The sequence below is a fragment of the Otolemur garnettii genome, unplaced genomic scaffold (assembly GCF_000181295.1).
Source record: "Otolemur garnettii isolate 467f Iridium unplaced genomic scaffold, OtoGar3 scaffold00009, whole genome shotgun sequence".
Lineage (NCBI taxonomy): Eukaryota > Metazoa > Chordata > Mammalia > Primates > Galagidae > Otolemur > Otolemur garnettii.
The window spans coordinates 23,174,648-23,186,592 of NW_003852404.1; the positions used below are offsets into that span (position 1 = coordinate 23,174,648).

General features: G+C 37.0%; 1 pseudogene; it reads right to left on the minus strand.

Moving 5' to 3' along the window:
• Positions 1-1,270: 1,270 nt before the first annotated feature.
• Positions 1,271-1,388, minus strand: LOC111723249 (annotated as a pseudogene).
• Between the last annotated feature and the right edge of the window lie 10,557 nt (positions 1,389-11,945).

Here is an 11,945-nt window from a genome sequence, read left to right on the forward strand (position 1 = left end):
ATATATTATTTCTGTGTTAAATGCTGGTTTTCCATGTACTAATTTTTTAGGACTTTTCCAAAATCTCTTCATTCTTCTGCACTTTGCATCCCCCACCCTTCAGGATGGGACAATGCAACTTCCACGTATAGCTGTGGTGAACAAGCCTGGACTAACAACCCTGTTCAGTTGCGCCTCATTCTACCACTCAAGAACCTAAACCTAATCCTCCTAGTTTATTATAAAACCTGGTATTTAAGTCACAGTCGGGCAAAACTTATCTATGTTTACACTAGAGAACATGGCATTGTAAGATTTTAAAAGAAAGTTTGGATAAGAATGTTTCACCAAATGGCTATTGACAAGTTTAAGAGGTAACTGACCAATTCAAACTTGTTTTTGTCAAGAGTATATATGTCTGTACCAGGAGGAAGCATAATCTACCATGAATATTTTCATCTAGTTATTTTGCTTTATTTTTCTGAGGCATTATTCTGAATCGCCATTACAGTACAATGAATGTGTGTTTGGATTAGAGAGGGTTTCCATTTTGACAGGTAAACTACACCAGCTATTTTATGGTTCCTCGCTTTCAGTAGTTTTAAAATATGGGCAAAGTTTTACCTTTCATCTATGACCACAACGATTTCTTATCCTTGACCCTGAAAAGTTCTTTATTTTCAAATGATCTAATAAAAAAAAATCGAAATATCCTCTAATCTTGAGGCAAGGGCAAATAATTTTTTCAAATGTCTCTCAGTAACTTTTAATTGGTGACTTACAGAGTTAAAAATTATGGTAAACAATTTATTATTCTTCACTGGTGAACATGAGAATTAAATCATCAATTTTGCTACTAAAAGCTCAGCACAGAGGTGGAGGAGAAGGAAAGAAAAGCTTTTGACTTTGCCAGCAGGCAAATGGAGGAAAATGGTAGTCTATCTCATCTCAAAGTACCAAATTCCTGCTTCTGAGCTTTTAAAGGTTCTGATTAATCCCATAATTACCTCTTGGACTCAGACTCACAGACTCTGGCTGGATTTGTTCCAACTTTGGCTAAAGCGATCTGTGACCTCCACCTAGACTAATCCCATCCTCAGCTAAGATGATTTCATGGCCTCTGCCCAGACCATCCCCTTGAGCTACCTCCTGTGGCACAAAAGACACATTCCCTTGCTCCTCAGGATCTCGACCTGTGGCAGGGAGGTAAGTTTTAGTTCTCAAAAAACATAAGGGAGTTTTGAAGAGACAAAAAACATTTTATCCTTATTTTTTTCTTTTCAGGGCATTCTTTCTGTTACAATTTCTAAATACTTGTAGGCAGTTTTTTATTATTTAATTTTCAATTAGCAATCATTGTGCCTCAGATAAACCTCATTGGCTACAATACTGCCACTGAGCAAACTGCTATTTTGGCCTGGTGCAGTGGCTCACACCTGTAATCCTAGCACTCTGGGAGGCCTGGGCAGGTGGATTATGTGAGCTCACAAGTTCAAAACCAGCCTGAGCCAGAGCCAGAGCCAGACCCTGTCTTTAAAAATAGCTAGGTGGCTGGTGCCTGTAGTCCCAGCTACCCTCAAGGCTGAGGCAAGAGAATTGCTTGAGCCCAAGATTTTGTGGTTGCTGTGAGCTATGTTACCAAGATAGAAAATCTAACTTGAACTAGATTTTTATTTACTTAAACATGAGTAAAATTCTAAAGGTAGAAGGAGCCTTTGATCATGACCTCACAGTGCAACAATGTTACTATAAACCAAATTCTCTCTAACTCTTTCTCTTGCTTCTTGTGGGCTTTTCCTTATTCTCAGGCTGTAAGTTTCCTCTCAATTATCGCTCTAGGCACACCTTGGATTTGCGTAAAATGACTATAAAGCCGCAGCCACACAAGGCTGTCCTGCGGAAGAGAAAAGACTTTTCTATTAACCTCTTAGAAAAAATAAATAAGTAAATAAATAAAGTTTTTTTCCAGATTTCCTGTGAAGTTCTTTCTTTTCATTGCTCTAGTTGGCTCCCAAGTCCACTTCAGGGGGAAAAATTAATATGGCCAGAAATGGGTATTTCTCATAGGCTGGAATCAATAATAACCCATTTGTACTGCTATGACTAGGCTTAACCTATTAAAAAACCCTGCTGGCTTAAAATGCATTTCTTTCTTTTTTTTTTTGCAGTTTTTGGCCAGGGCTGGGTTTGAACCTGCCACTTCCAGCATATGGGGCCGGCGCCCTAGTCCTTTGAGCCACAGGCACCGCCTTAAAATACATTTTTAATTAAGAATTTTAGAAGACAATCTGAATACCTCATCTTTGCATACTATATCAGTATTTAGTAATATTTTAGTTTAATTTTACTTGTTTCTAGAATTTATGGACATTATAATATATGACAAGAATCAAGTGTTAATTCAGGATCGATACAAAATTTATATCAAGTATCCTTTTTTCCAAAATATTCTATTGCACATATGCCAATATTAAACTTCTAACTACATATTTTGACTCTACTATGAAGCTGATGTACTTAAATATGTTAAATTTTTCTCTAAAAAACTGCTTGAAGTTATTAATTCATTTATTGAATATTTATTGAGTACCTCTGTTTCACTCACTATTATGAGTCCTGCAAATATAGTGATGAACAAAAGAACCTATTTCTGTCCTTCTATGTGTAGAGCTTCCATCTTACAGCAAAGCTTGTATTCTTGTGAATGTATTGTGTTGATATGATTATCATTTATGTGAAAATCTAAAATTATGATAAGCTTATTGAATACCAGTCATTTAACACATATGGCTAAATTTATTAGTAAATTTTCCCATTGAAACTCTGAATTTCTAGAATATAAACATCTTAACACAATAAGAAAATGACATAAAGGCTATGTTAACCAGTTTGATAAAAATATTTCAAATTGTATATGAAAACACCACAGTGTACCCCATGATTGCATTAATATACATAGATATCATTTAATAAAAAAAGAAAGAAACTCTGAATTTCTTGTCTACACTTAACCAATAATTTTATAGATTTACTATGAGTTAAACATTCCACCAACCCCTAGGGAAACAAAGGTAAGATACAAATGTAATTTTTTCTAAAAATTAAGTGAAGATGCATATTCCCAATCTAAAATGATTGTCAACAATTTTATTTACTAAAATTTTAACTCTAAATGTTTCAGAAAGCAACGAAAATCTGAAAAATTAAAATTGTCATTTTGAAGAAAGTGTGAAGTAGCTAGATATGATATATGCATACATAGTATAGTATGGTTTATATATAGTTTAAAATATATATTTAAAGGTTGTTAAATTATATTTAAAGGTTGTTATATTTAAAGGTTAAATACATATTTAGAGGTTGTGCATCACTTTTGTATGAAGTAATTGCTTCACCATCATTGTAACCTTCCTTTCTATAAATTTCCCTGTAATCAGATGAGGTAGGTTAATAACAAACTGTGGTATGTATAGTTGTTGTAGAGAAATTTCCAAAAAGGAAAGTCTCTTGAATGAATTCAGTTTCTAACAAGGACAGATCTTTGATGATACAGAAATTTAAAGTCAGGAAGCCAGATTTTTATCTTTACGTAGGACTTTGAAATTATAAACAAGGAATATTTTCCATTTCACTATTAGTAGTTGACACAATGTTCACGAGGCCAAAAGAACGGAAATTTTATGAAGCCCCCTATTGGCACAAACTATAAATTTTCAAGTAAAATATATTCCTAGGTTAGAGAAAAGCCATATGGTTCCATATGGATTTAAAAGTTATATGGTAATTCAACCAATTATGTTCCTTTCCATGAAATAGAATACAGCCATTTAAAACAAATAGATTACTGTATGCTGAGATATAAATGTCTATAGGATATATTAGTAAATAAAAAAAAGGCAAACTAAAAATACTATATATATATATATATATATGTTTTTCTGGTTTTAAAGAAAGAGAAATAAAAGAAGATTCTACCTTTACCATGTATACTTATTTCGTGGAAGAATGGGCTATATAGCCAGATAGCAGGCAGGAGCTTACTAGACAAGTTTCTGTGGGTATTAACATAGGGTGACCAGAAAACCCGCTTTTGGCGGGACAGTCCCGCTTTCTAATAATTTGTCCCACGTCCCGCAGCATTTTTAAAAAGTCCCGATTTTTTGGAAAGAATGCACGAATGGGCAGGAGAACAGGAAGGGAATATACGGTTTTCAGCTGCCATGTGGCTATTTCGCCAGGATATGAGTTTTATATTATTTTTGTTAATTTTATGTTAAACTGCAATAATAACAAATAATTGTTGAGAAGTGATTATTGAGAACTGCTTATCAAAGTTTGCATTGTTGTCAGGCCCTGCCCTGCCCTGTCCCCTGCCACGCCTCACTGCCCCCCCCCCAGTTGTCCTGCTTTACCAATGTTAAAATCTGGTCACCCTATATTAACAAGGAATTTAGATTTATGTTAAGGACAAAACTGTCCACAGGAGGTTTTTAAGAAAAGATTGACATAACGTAATTTTACTTTTTTTTTTTTGTGAGACAGAGTCTCACTTTGTCACCCTCAGTAGAGTGCTCTGACATCACAGTTCACAGCAACCTCAAACCCTTGGGCTGAAGCGATTCACTAGCCTCAGCCTCCCCAGCAGCTGGGACTACAGGCGCCAGCCACAATGCCCAGCTATTTTTAGAGACAGGGTATCACTCTTCCTCAGGTTGGTCTCAAACTCATGAACTCAAGGCAATCCACCCACCTCGGCCTCCCAGAATGCTAGAATTACATCTGTGAGCCGCCTTGATTTTACTTTTTAAAGGAAAACTATAAGAATTTTACTTTTGGCCAGGTTGGGAAAACGTGTATTGGATGTAGCTTTCTGTCTGAAAAAAAAGTCAGAATATATGCATCAACAGAGTTCAGGTAGTGAGTCCATGGCTACACCACTCTGAACACACCTGACCTCATTTGATCTCAGATTCCAGGTAACAGCGATCAAGGAATGAAGGACAGTGATCCCTGAGAAACTAGAAACAATCCAGCTCTTAATGATTGCCCAAGTGTACTGCTTTGACAGAGGTTCTAGGCTGCAATGAGGTAAAAGAGACAGGAAGTAGAGCTGGGTAAATTCCTGGAGTTGAGGAAATGAAACTATTTGGTCAGGGAGGGCAGGCGATCAAAATCCTTAAAGACACAGTCACAGATATCATAATCCTTAATGTTAAAATCCTGAAAGATCAAAATAACAAAAACTTCAAATACTAAAAATCGCAATTCCAAAAATGTAATTCTGGAAAAAAAATAATTCTTTAAAAGAAATTTATATAAATTTTTAAAGGGGGATTAATTGGAGAAGCATAAAAACATGGCAGAGCACATCATAGGCCACTTTATACAATAATGATGGATATAAATATCCAGTAAAATACGAAAAAGTGCTGCACTTTATTAGGTATAAAAATGTATATTAAGAAAGCAGTGAAACAGGGTGGTGCCTATGGCTCAGTGAGTAGGGCGCTGGCTCCATATACTGAGGGTGGCAGGTTCAAACCCAGCCCTGGCCAAACTGCAACAAAAAATAGCTGGGCGTTGTGGCGGGTACCTGTGGTCCCAGCTACTTGGAAGGCTGAGGCAAGGGAATTGTCTAAGCCCAAGACCTGGAGATTGCTGTGAGCTGTGATGCCATAGCACTCTACCGAGGGGGAAAAAGCAAGACTCTGTCTCTAAAGAAAAGGAAAAGAAAAGAAAATAGTGAAACAACCTCTTTAATTTATCAGATTGTCAAAGATTGAGAAATTGATTTCTTCCAGAAATAGCCCATATGCTTGTGAAAGTGTAAAAGACACAGGTATTTAAAGACAAGCTGAACTTTTTATCAAAATTTTAAATAAACATGTTGACAAATCAATTGTACTTCCAGGAATTGTAGAAAATAAAAGAATAATTTATAGAGAGATACTCACTGAGTATTATGTAAAATAATAATAAAATTTAAATAACCCATGAATTCATCAAAGTATTTCATTGAATAAAACAAAATATCAGTAACATGGAGCACAGTAGATTATTTAGAAAAGAAGGGGAAAGGGATAAACTAGGCAAATATGTTATTTAGTGAATCATTTTTGAAATAACATGTAATTAATGATCCCATAAATATATGTGTAGAGATACATCCTTCAAAGTTTGGAATATGCATATATACTTTTCCAGCCCTAACTGCAGCTATTTATTTGTGCTAGAGAGGGGGTTAGGGGCTAGGAGTATAGATAATATTACAAGTGGGCTTTCAACTTTTACCTATGTTACTATAGTTAATTTTTTGTAATGGGTGGATACAATAAGGATTTAAATATATATATATATATTTTTTTTTTTCTTTTTTTGTTGTTGTTGCAGTTTTTTGGCCAGGGCTAGGTTTGAACCTACCACTGCCAGCATATTGGGCCAGCACCCTACTCCTTGAGTCACAGGCGCCACCCAGGATTTAAATATATTTTGAAAAAATAAAAATGGATTCAATAGCCTAAAGAAAACTCAGAATAAAATAGCTCTTTGAGAGAATGAAGGCCCTCAGCTTTTGTAAAAATAGAACAGAATTTAGAATCACATACTTGGAATCTTCTCTCCACCACGTACTAGCAGTTTGAACCTGGACATTTATTAAAATTTCTTGACTCTCAGTCTTGATCTGTACAGTGGCATAGGACTACCTACCTCAGAGTAAAGTTAACTGAGACTCTTACATAAGTCAGCAGTCATAAAATATCTATCACAGGTGTTGAAAACATGCTGGTTTTAGTGCAATACGATTCAATGTACTCATTGTCTTCAGTAATCTGGGCATTTCTTAAATCTCTAAAGTACATCCAAGAAATAGCTGAATAATACACTGGATCTTTTTTAGAATGATGTTCTTTAAGGGCTGGACACAGGAATTATCCTACAGTGGAGAGTTTCGAAACTCCAGGACCTACATCTAGAAAATGGAAATCAAGAAAGGCAGCTTTACACTGAAATCTATCTATACCAAAGGCATGAGGCGTGGTCCTAATGGGAGAAGAAATGTTATTAAATGTTCACAAACTGAATACAAATAAAGTTGGTGTCAAAACTATAAACATACATAACAAAGAGTGAAACGGTTTATCATTTTCTTGGACTCATGCCCTCTCCTGCTGGTGCCTGTAAGCAGGCAGCACAGCCTGGTACAGGTGGTCCTTTATGATTGTGTGCATAAAATAACTGAGTCATTTTCTGATTGGTAAATAATATGCCATGTCAGACTCTCCACACCATCTGTGTCACTCACCACCACAGTTTTCTGCAAAACTGCCAACAGCACAAGCCCAGCACCTCTTTGTTGGAGAAGTCACAGGAAGGAGTACTTGGCATCCTTGGCAAAACTTAAATCTGTTCACAGTATTGAACCTGACATATGCCCCAAAGCAGAACGTGTATGCTACCCTAATGATCTCTCCTGCTGTTTTATAATCAGAGACATAGATGGAGGGAGTGATGCCATTTTTTCACTTGGCACGGGTCAGCCTCCTGGACTCTCTTTTTAGCAAAAAAAAAAACCCTCTCATGTATAGGAGAATTAATGGCAAATTACTAAATACAACCATTTCCCGAGTTCCTACATGTAAAGGTTTATGCTTATTTCTAAATCCTCACTCTAGCTTTTTTTAATTTGGAGGATTCTATTTCTGTATCACTTGAAGGAAAGCACACAGTCATTAGTCTTGACAACGTAGAGAGACTCCTTGAAGTTTGAGAGAGCCTGGGTGGTATCTGCCTTGTCAACTTCTCTTTTCATTGAAGGAAAGGAGCACCGAGTCGGGGGCATATGTTGGCCTCAATCTCAAGACGTCTGGTATTGACAGAAGCTAAAAGTCATAGCCCAGCGTGCATCCTGCAGGGAGCGTCCTGGAAAGACTTCTCTTTCCATCTCTCTTTTTTGGTTGTTTCCTTTCCTATTATTCACGGTGAGCCGTATCCATATGGTGGTGGTGCCAGATCCAGGAGTTGTTATATTTTGCCAGATCTCCTCTAGACTACAGCTTTCACGTTATCCTTTGGTATCAAAATTAGCTTTAAAAAAAAAAAAAGTGCCTTCAAGGACTCCACGACTTCTGTGCAAAAAGCTACACACACACACACACACTTTAACTCAAATAGAGAAAAACAGAGAATTTTGATTATGCTTTTTAAAAATAATCCACACAAGGTCCATACAATCCTAAATTATAGAAAATTCCATAAGCAAACCCAATATGGCTAAATGCAACTGATGATCTAGCTGTAGGAAAATTTTAAAAACAGACAGACAATAGACATACATAATACTATACAGAGCCAATAAAAACACACTCGGTTGGGGATCCCTGGGCATTCTTTTCTTATAGTGTGATGAGAGTAAATGTCATGATTATTATTTTCATCCATCTAATGCTCAATAGTATCTGAGGCCTGTTCTACTAAAGGTAGCTACAAAAATATGATATCTAGAAAGGAAGCCTTCACGATGTCACAGTACAAAACTCATAGTTCTTATCAATAAAATGTAGACCAGTTAAAGCACAGGTAAGAAAATAAAATTACAGCTGCAATTATGAACTTGAATACCAAACAAAACTTGCAGTTCTCTCTAAATAGAAACATCTGTAAATATCAATTAAATATCATACCAGTTATTTCACGCTTAAAATTTGTCCATATTATTACCCCATTATTGCCTTGTAAATTAGTAAGAAATGCTCTATAGGAAGCCTACAAATTATTAGGCTTTCTCTGATCTCTATCAGGCTGTGGGATTTTGTCCTTAAATATATGTTTATGAGTATTTAGTGTCTGTATGCTCATTCTTTCACTGGGTTGCTGGAATTTTGTTGCTGCTATTATTTTACACTTGAGAGGGCGCTCTCCCCTTACGTGATGCTCCCCTGAGTGTCCAGCACTAACTTGGCCCAGGCTCTGCACCGTCCGCCTCTCTGGTGGAGCAGCTCACTCTGCACTCACTTGCTGTAGTTTGTGATGGCCTGCTGTCCCGGCCCCTGGGCAAGAATCTGGGGGTGAGGACTGTGGAGTTTGGGTTAGGCTGCAATAGAAATGTCATATACTCAATGTTTTATTGTATGTAGAAACAGATCTTATGATAAACTGGCCTACCACCAAGAAATCTTGGAGTAAGCGAATACTTCGGGGCCCAGATGTAAACGCTGCAGGATGCAGAGGTAAGGAAGGGCCATGCACAGAAAAGAACCTTGGGAAAGGATTCGAGTCCTCTGATTACTTATAATAGCAGGTGAGGTCATTAGCCTCCACAGTACTTGTTTGAAACCTAAACAGGTACAGAAACTCACCCTTAGGCTCAATCCATTACTGAATTAGAAATACGACTGAATTTAGCAACACGTTTGTGCCAACATCACTTCTAGCAGCAGTAGGTTTTCAGCGGCAGATTGGCACCGTGACAGAGTCCATAATTTTCACAGTATGTGTTTCATAATTTGTCATGCACACTCTGATTGCTTGGCATATTGGCAGAGTCCACAGTGCTCTCTAAATGTCACCAAACGCATTGGAGGATTTGTCATGCACGGTCTGAGCGAGTGACACAACACAGCAGAGTGGCTGGGTTCAGAGCTCATTTTGCACTCCCTGTTAGCAAGTGCTCTCAAGCTCAGCCACCACTGACAAGGGCCTGGTGGGGGCTGCACAGCCCTTCTCTCGAAGCTGCTGATTTTTAATTCTGTGTCAAGTGATCATGCGGAAGCTGCCAGAAGAAAATACTGTTACCCTGCAGGTGTGACACGCACAGCACAGAATTTCTTGCCTGATAATATTCTTTTCAAATCATGCCTGGTAGTGTACTTAACATTTTCTCATACAAGCACAAAGAGCATCTCACAAATTAGGAGTAAGAAGCAGGAAAGTAATACATGTGAATACAGGGTGGAAAAAGCTATATTATAAGAAATCACTCAGTTAAGAGATCAAAAGGTGAGAAGTCTCTGCTGATTTTGACAGAAAGGTAGAGCTATGCTGGGATCAGAGAATCCTGGGCTTGTTGTCATAACACCTGGTTTCTGTAGAAACAGTGTCTGAGTTTAAGCAAATCATCCATTCTTTTTTTGGCCTTGGTTAATGAGGAAGTTGGATAAATGCACCTCCAAGGTGCTTTCGTGTCTATATGTTCCATTGTTCTAAGACAGGCACGTGAGTTTATTAATCCCTTTCAGTCATTTGACCCATTTGCCTGCAATGATTGCATAATGCCTTTTCAGCCTCTAGTAAAAGCTTCAAGAGCTACATCTGCTGGAAGCTTTTAGTTGTCTAGGATTCCAGCCATTATCTTATCACTTTTAGTCACTGTCTCTTAGGAAGAGAATAAAAATTAGTCTTTTTTTTTGTACATTTGGGTCCTGGGGTTGCACCTGTTAATATGAAATCTGTTTGATGATAAATAACTCACATATGCTCAAGAGTGTTGTCTTGACATGTGCAGGGAGAGACCTTCACAGACATATGCTGTAAAGAGCAATAGCTGTGGCTTTGTACTTGCTTGTGGATCAGTGCAAGTACAGGAGGGCTTCTAGGCTAACAAAGACTGGGGCAGGGAAGAAAGCAGAGACTTTATGAGAAATGCTGAAGGATCGAGCATCAGACCTACTCTCACATGCAATGCACAAAAAATGCAGATGTGACAGCGACACACACACTGCACTCGCATGCACGTGCCTATTAGAGCAGGAGTATAGAAAAGGCATGGTGAAATTTGTGAAATTTTTCATTAACAAATGCAAAAATCTGGGGCTATTTTGTTAAGAACTATAGCTTCACTAGAAAGTAAATATTCCATCTTCTGAAAAGGCCACCAAGAATTAGCCTTTTTTGAAAATGTTTACTTTAATTTATCTATGGTCAACTTTATTAGGACAAGAGGAATCATCACCACATCCCCCTGACTTCTATGGAAAAAACTGGTTTTCCACAAATATTTTTATGTGGACAATTTCCCTCCATTCACACACACAGCTAATTCACTGCTACAAACCAGTGGCCCTTAAACTCCATACACCCAAACCTCACCACAGCACCAAACCTCACCACAGCACACATGGCAGGTGAGAATTCAGGTAGGCCTTAGTATTTTCTTCCCTACTGTCTGATAAAAATTGTGTATTTTACTTTTCAAATTATGTTAGATTGATCTTTGCTGGTTTTTGTAATTGATTTGTTCCAATCATGAAAAGTTCAACTTCGTTATTCTAGAATACACTCCATTCTGTTTTCCAAAGATCTCTTTAAAATTATGTCTTAAAATAGGAAACTATGTATGTTTCATATAGATATAGATGCTTTTCATATGCTGGTAGTTAACTACCTATAAATAATACTGACCTGAGTGTGCTAAGAAAAATAGGTTTAATACCTATTTTTTATGCCAAAATATCTACCTAATCTCTCTGAGGTGCCATCCTCATAAAACGTTTGTGAAGGTACCTAAGTTGATCTGTAACTTCCACACCTTTAGCCGCCTAAAACCCTCATCCCCATAAAGATCTTTCTGTCTCTTAATAGCGTTCTTGAGATATCATAAAGATCTTTTCATATGCACTGATAAAAGATTACCCATCTTAAGTTATACCTTAACTGCAAACATACACATATACAGAGATAGATAGATACACACACATAAATATGCCTGTTGAAAATTATTAACTCAATAAATTAATAATAAAGTGTTTGCTTGATTTCAAATATTTGCTTTCAACTTATCATTTCTTCTATTACAGTTGTTAGAACGATGAACAGACACAAAGCAAAAAGCCAAGAGGATAATCACAAACACACATTCAACCAAAATGAACCAAAATATTTCATGTTTTAAGTTGCCGGACTAAGTAATTTTCAAGCACGCTTGAGTGTAGGCGCTTTACTAACAACATGGTAACTTCAGAGGTTTGGGT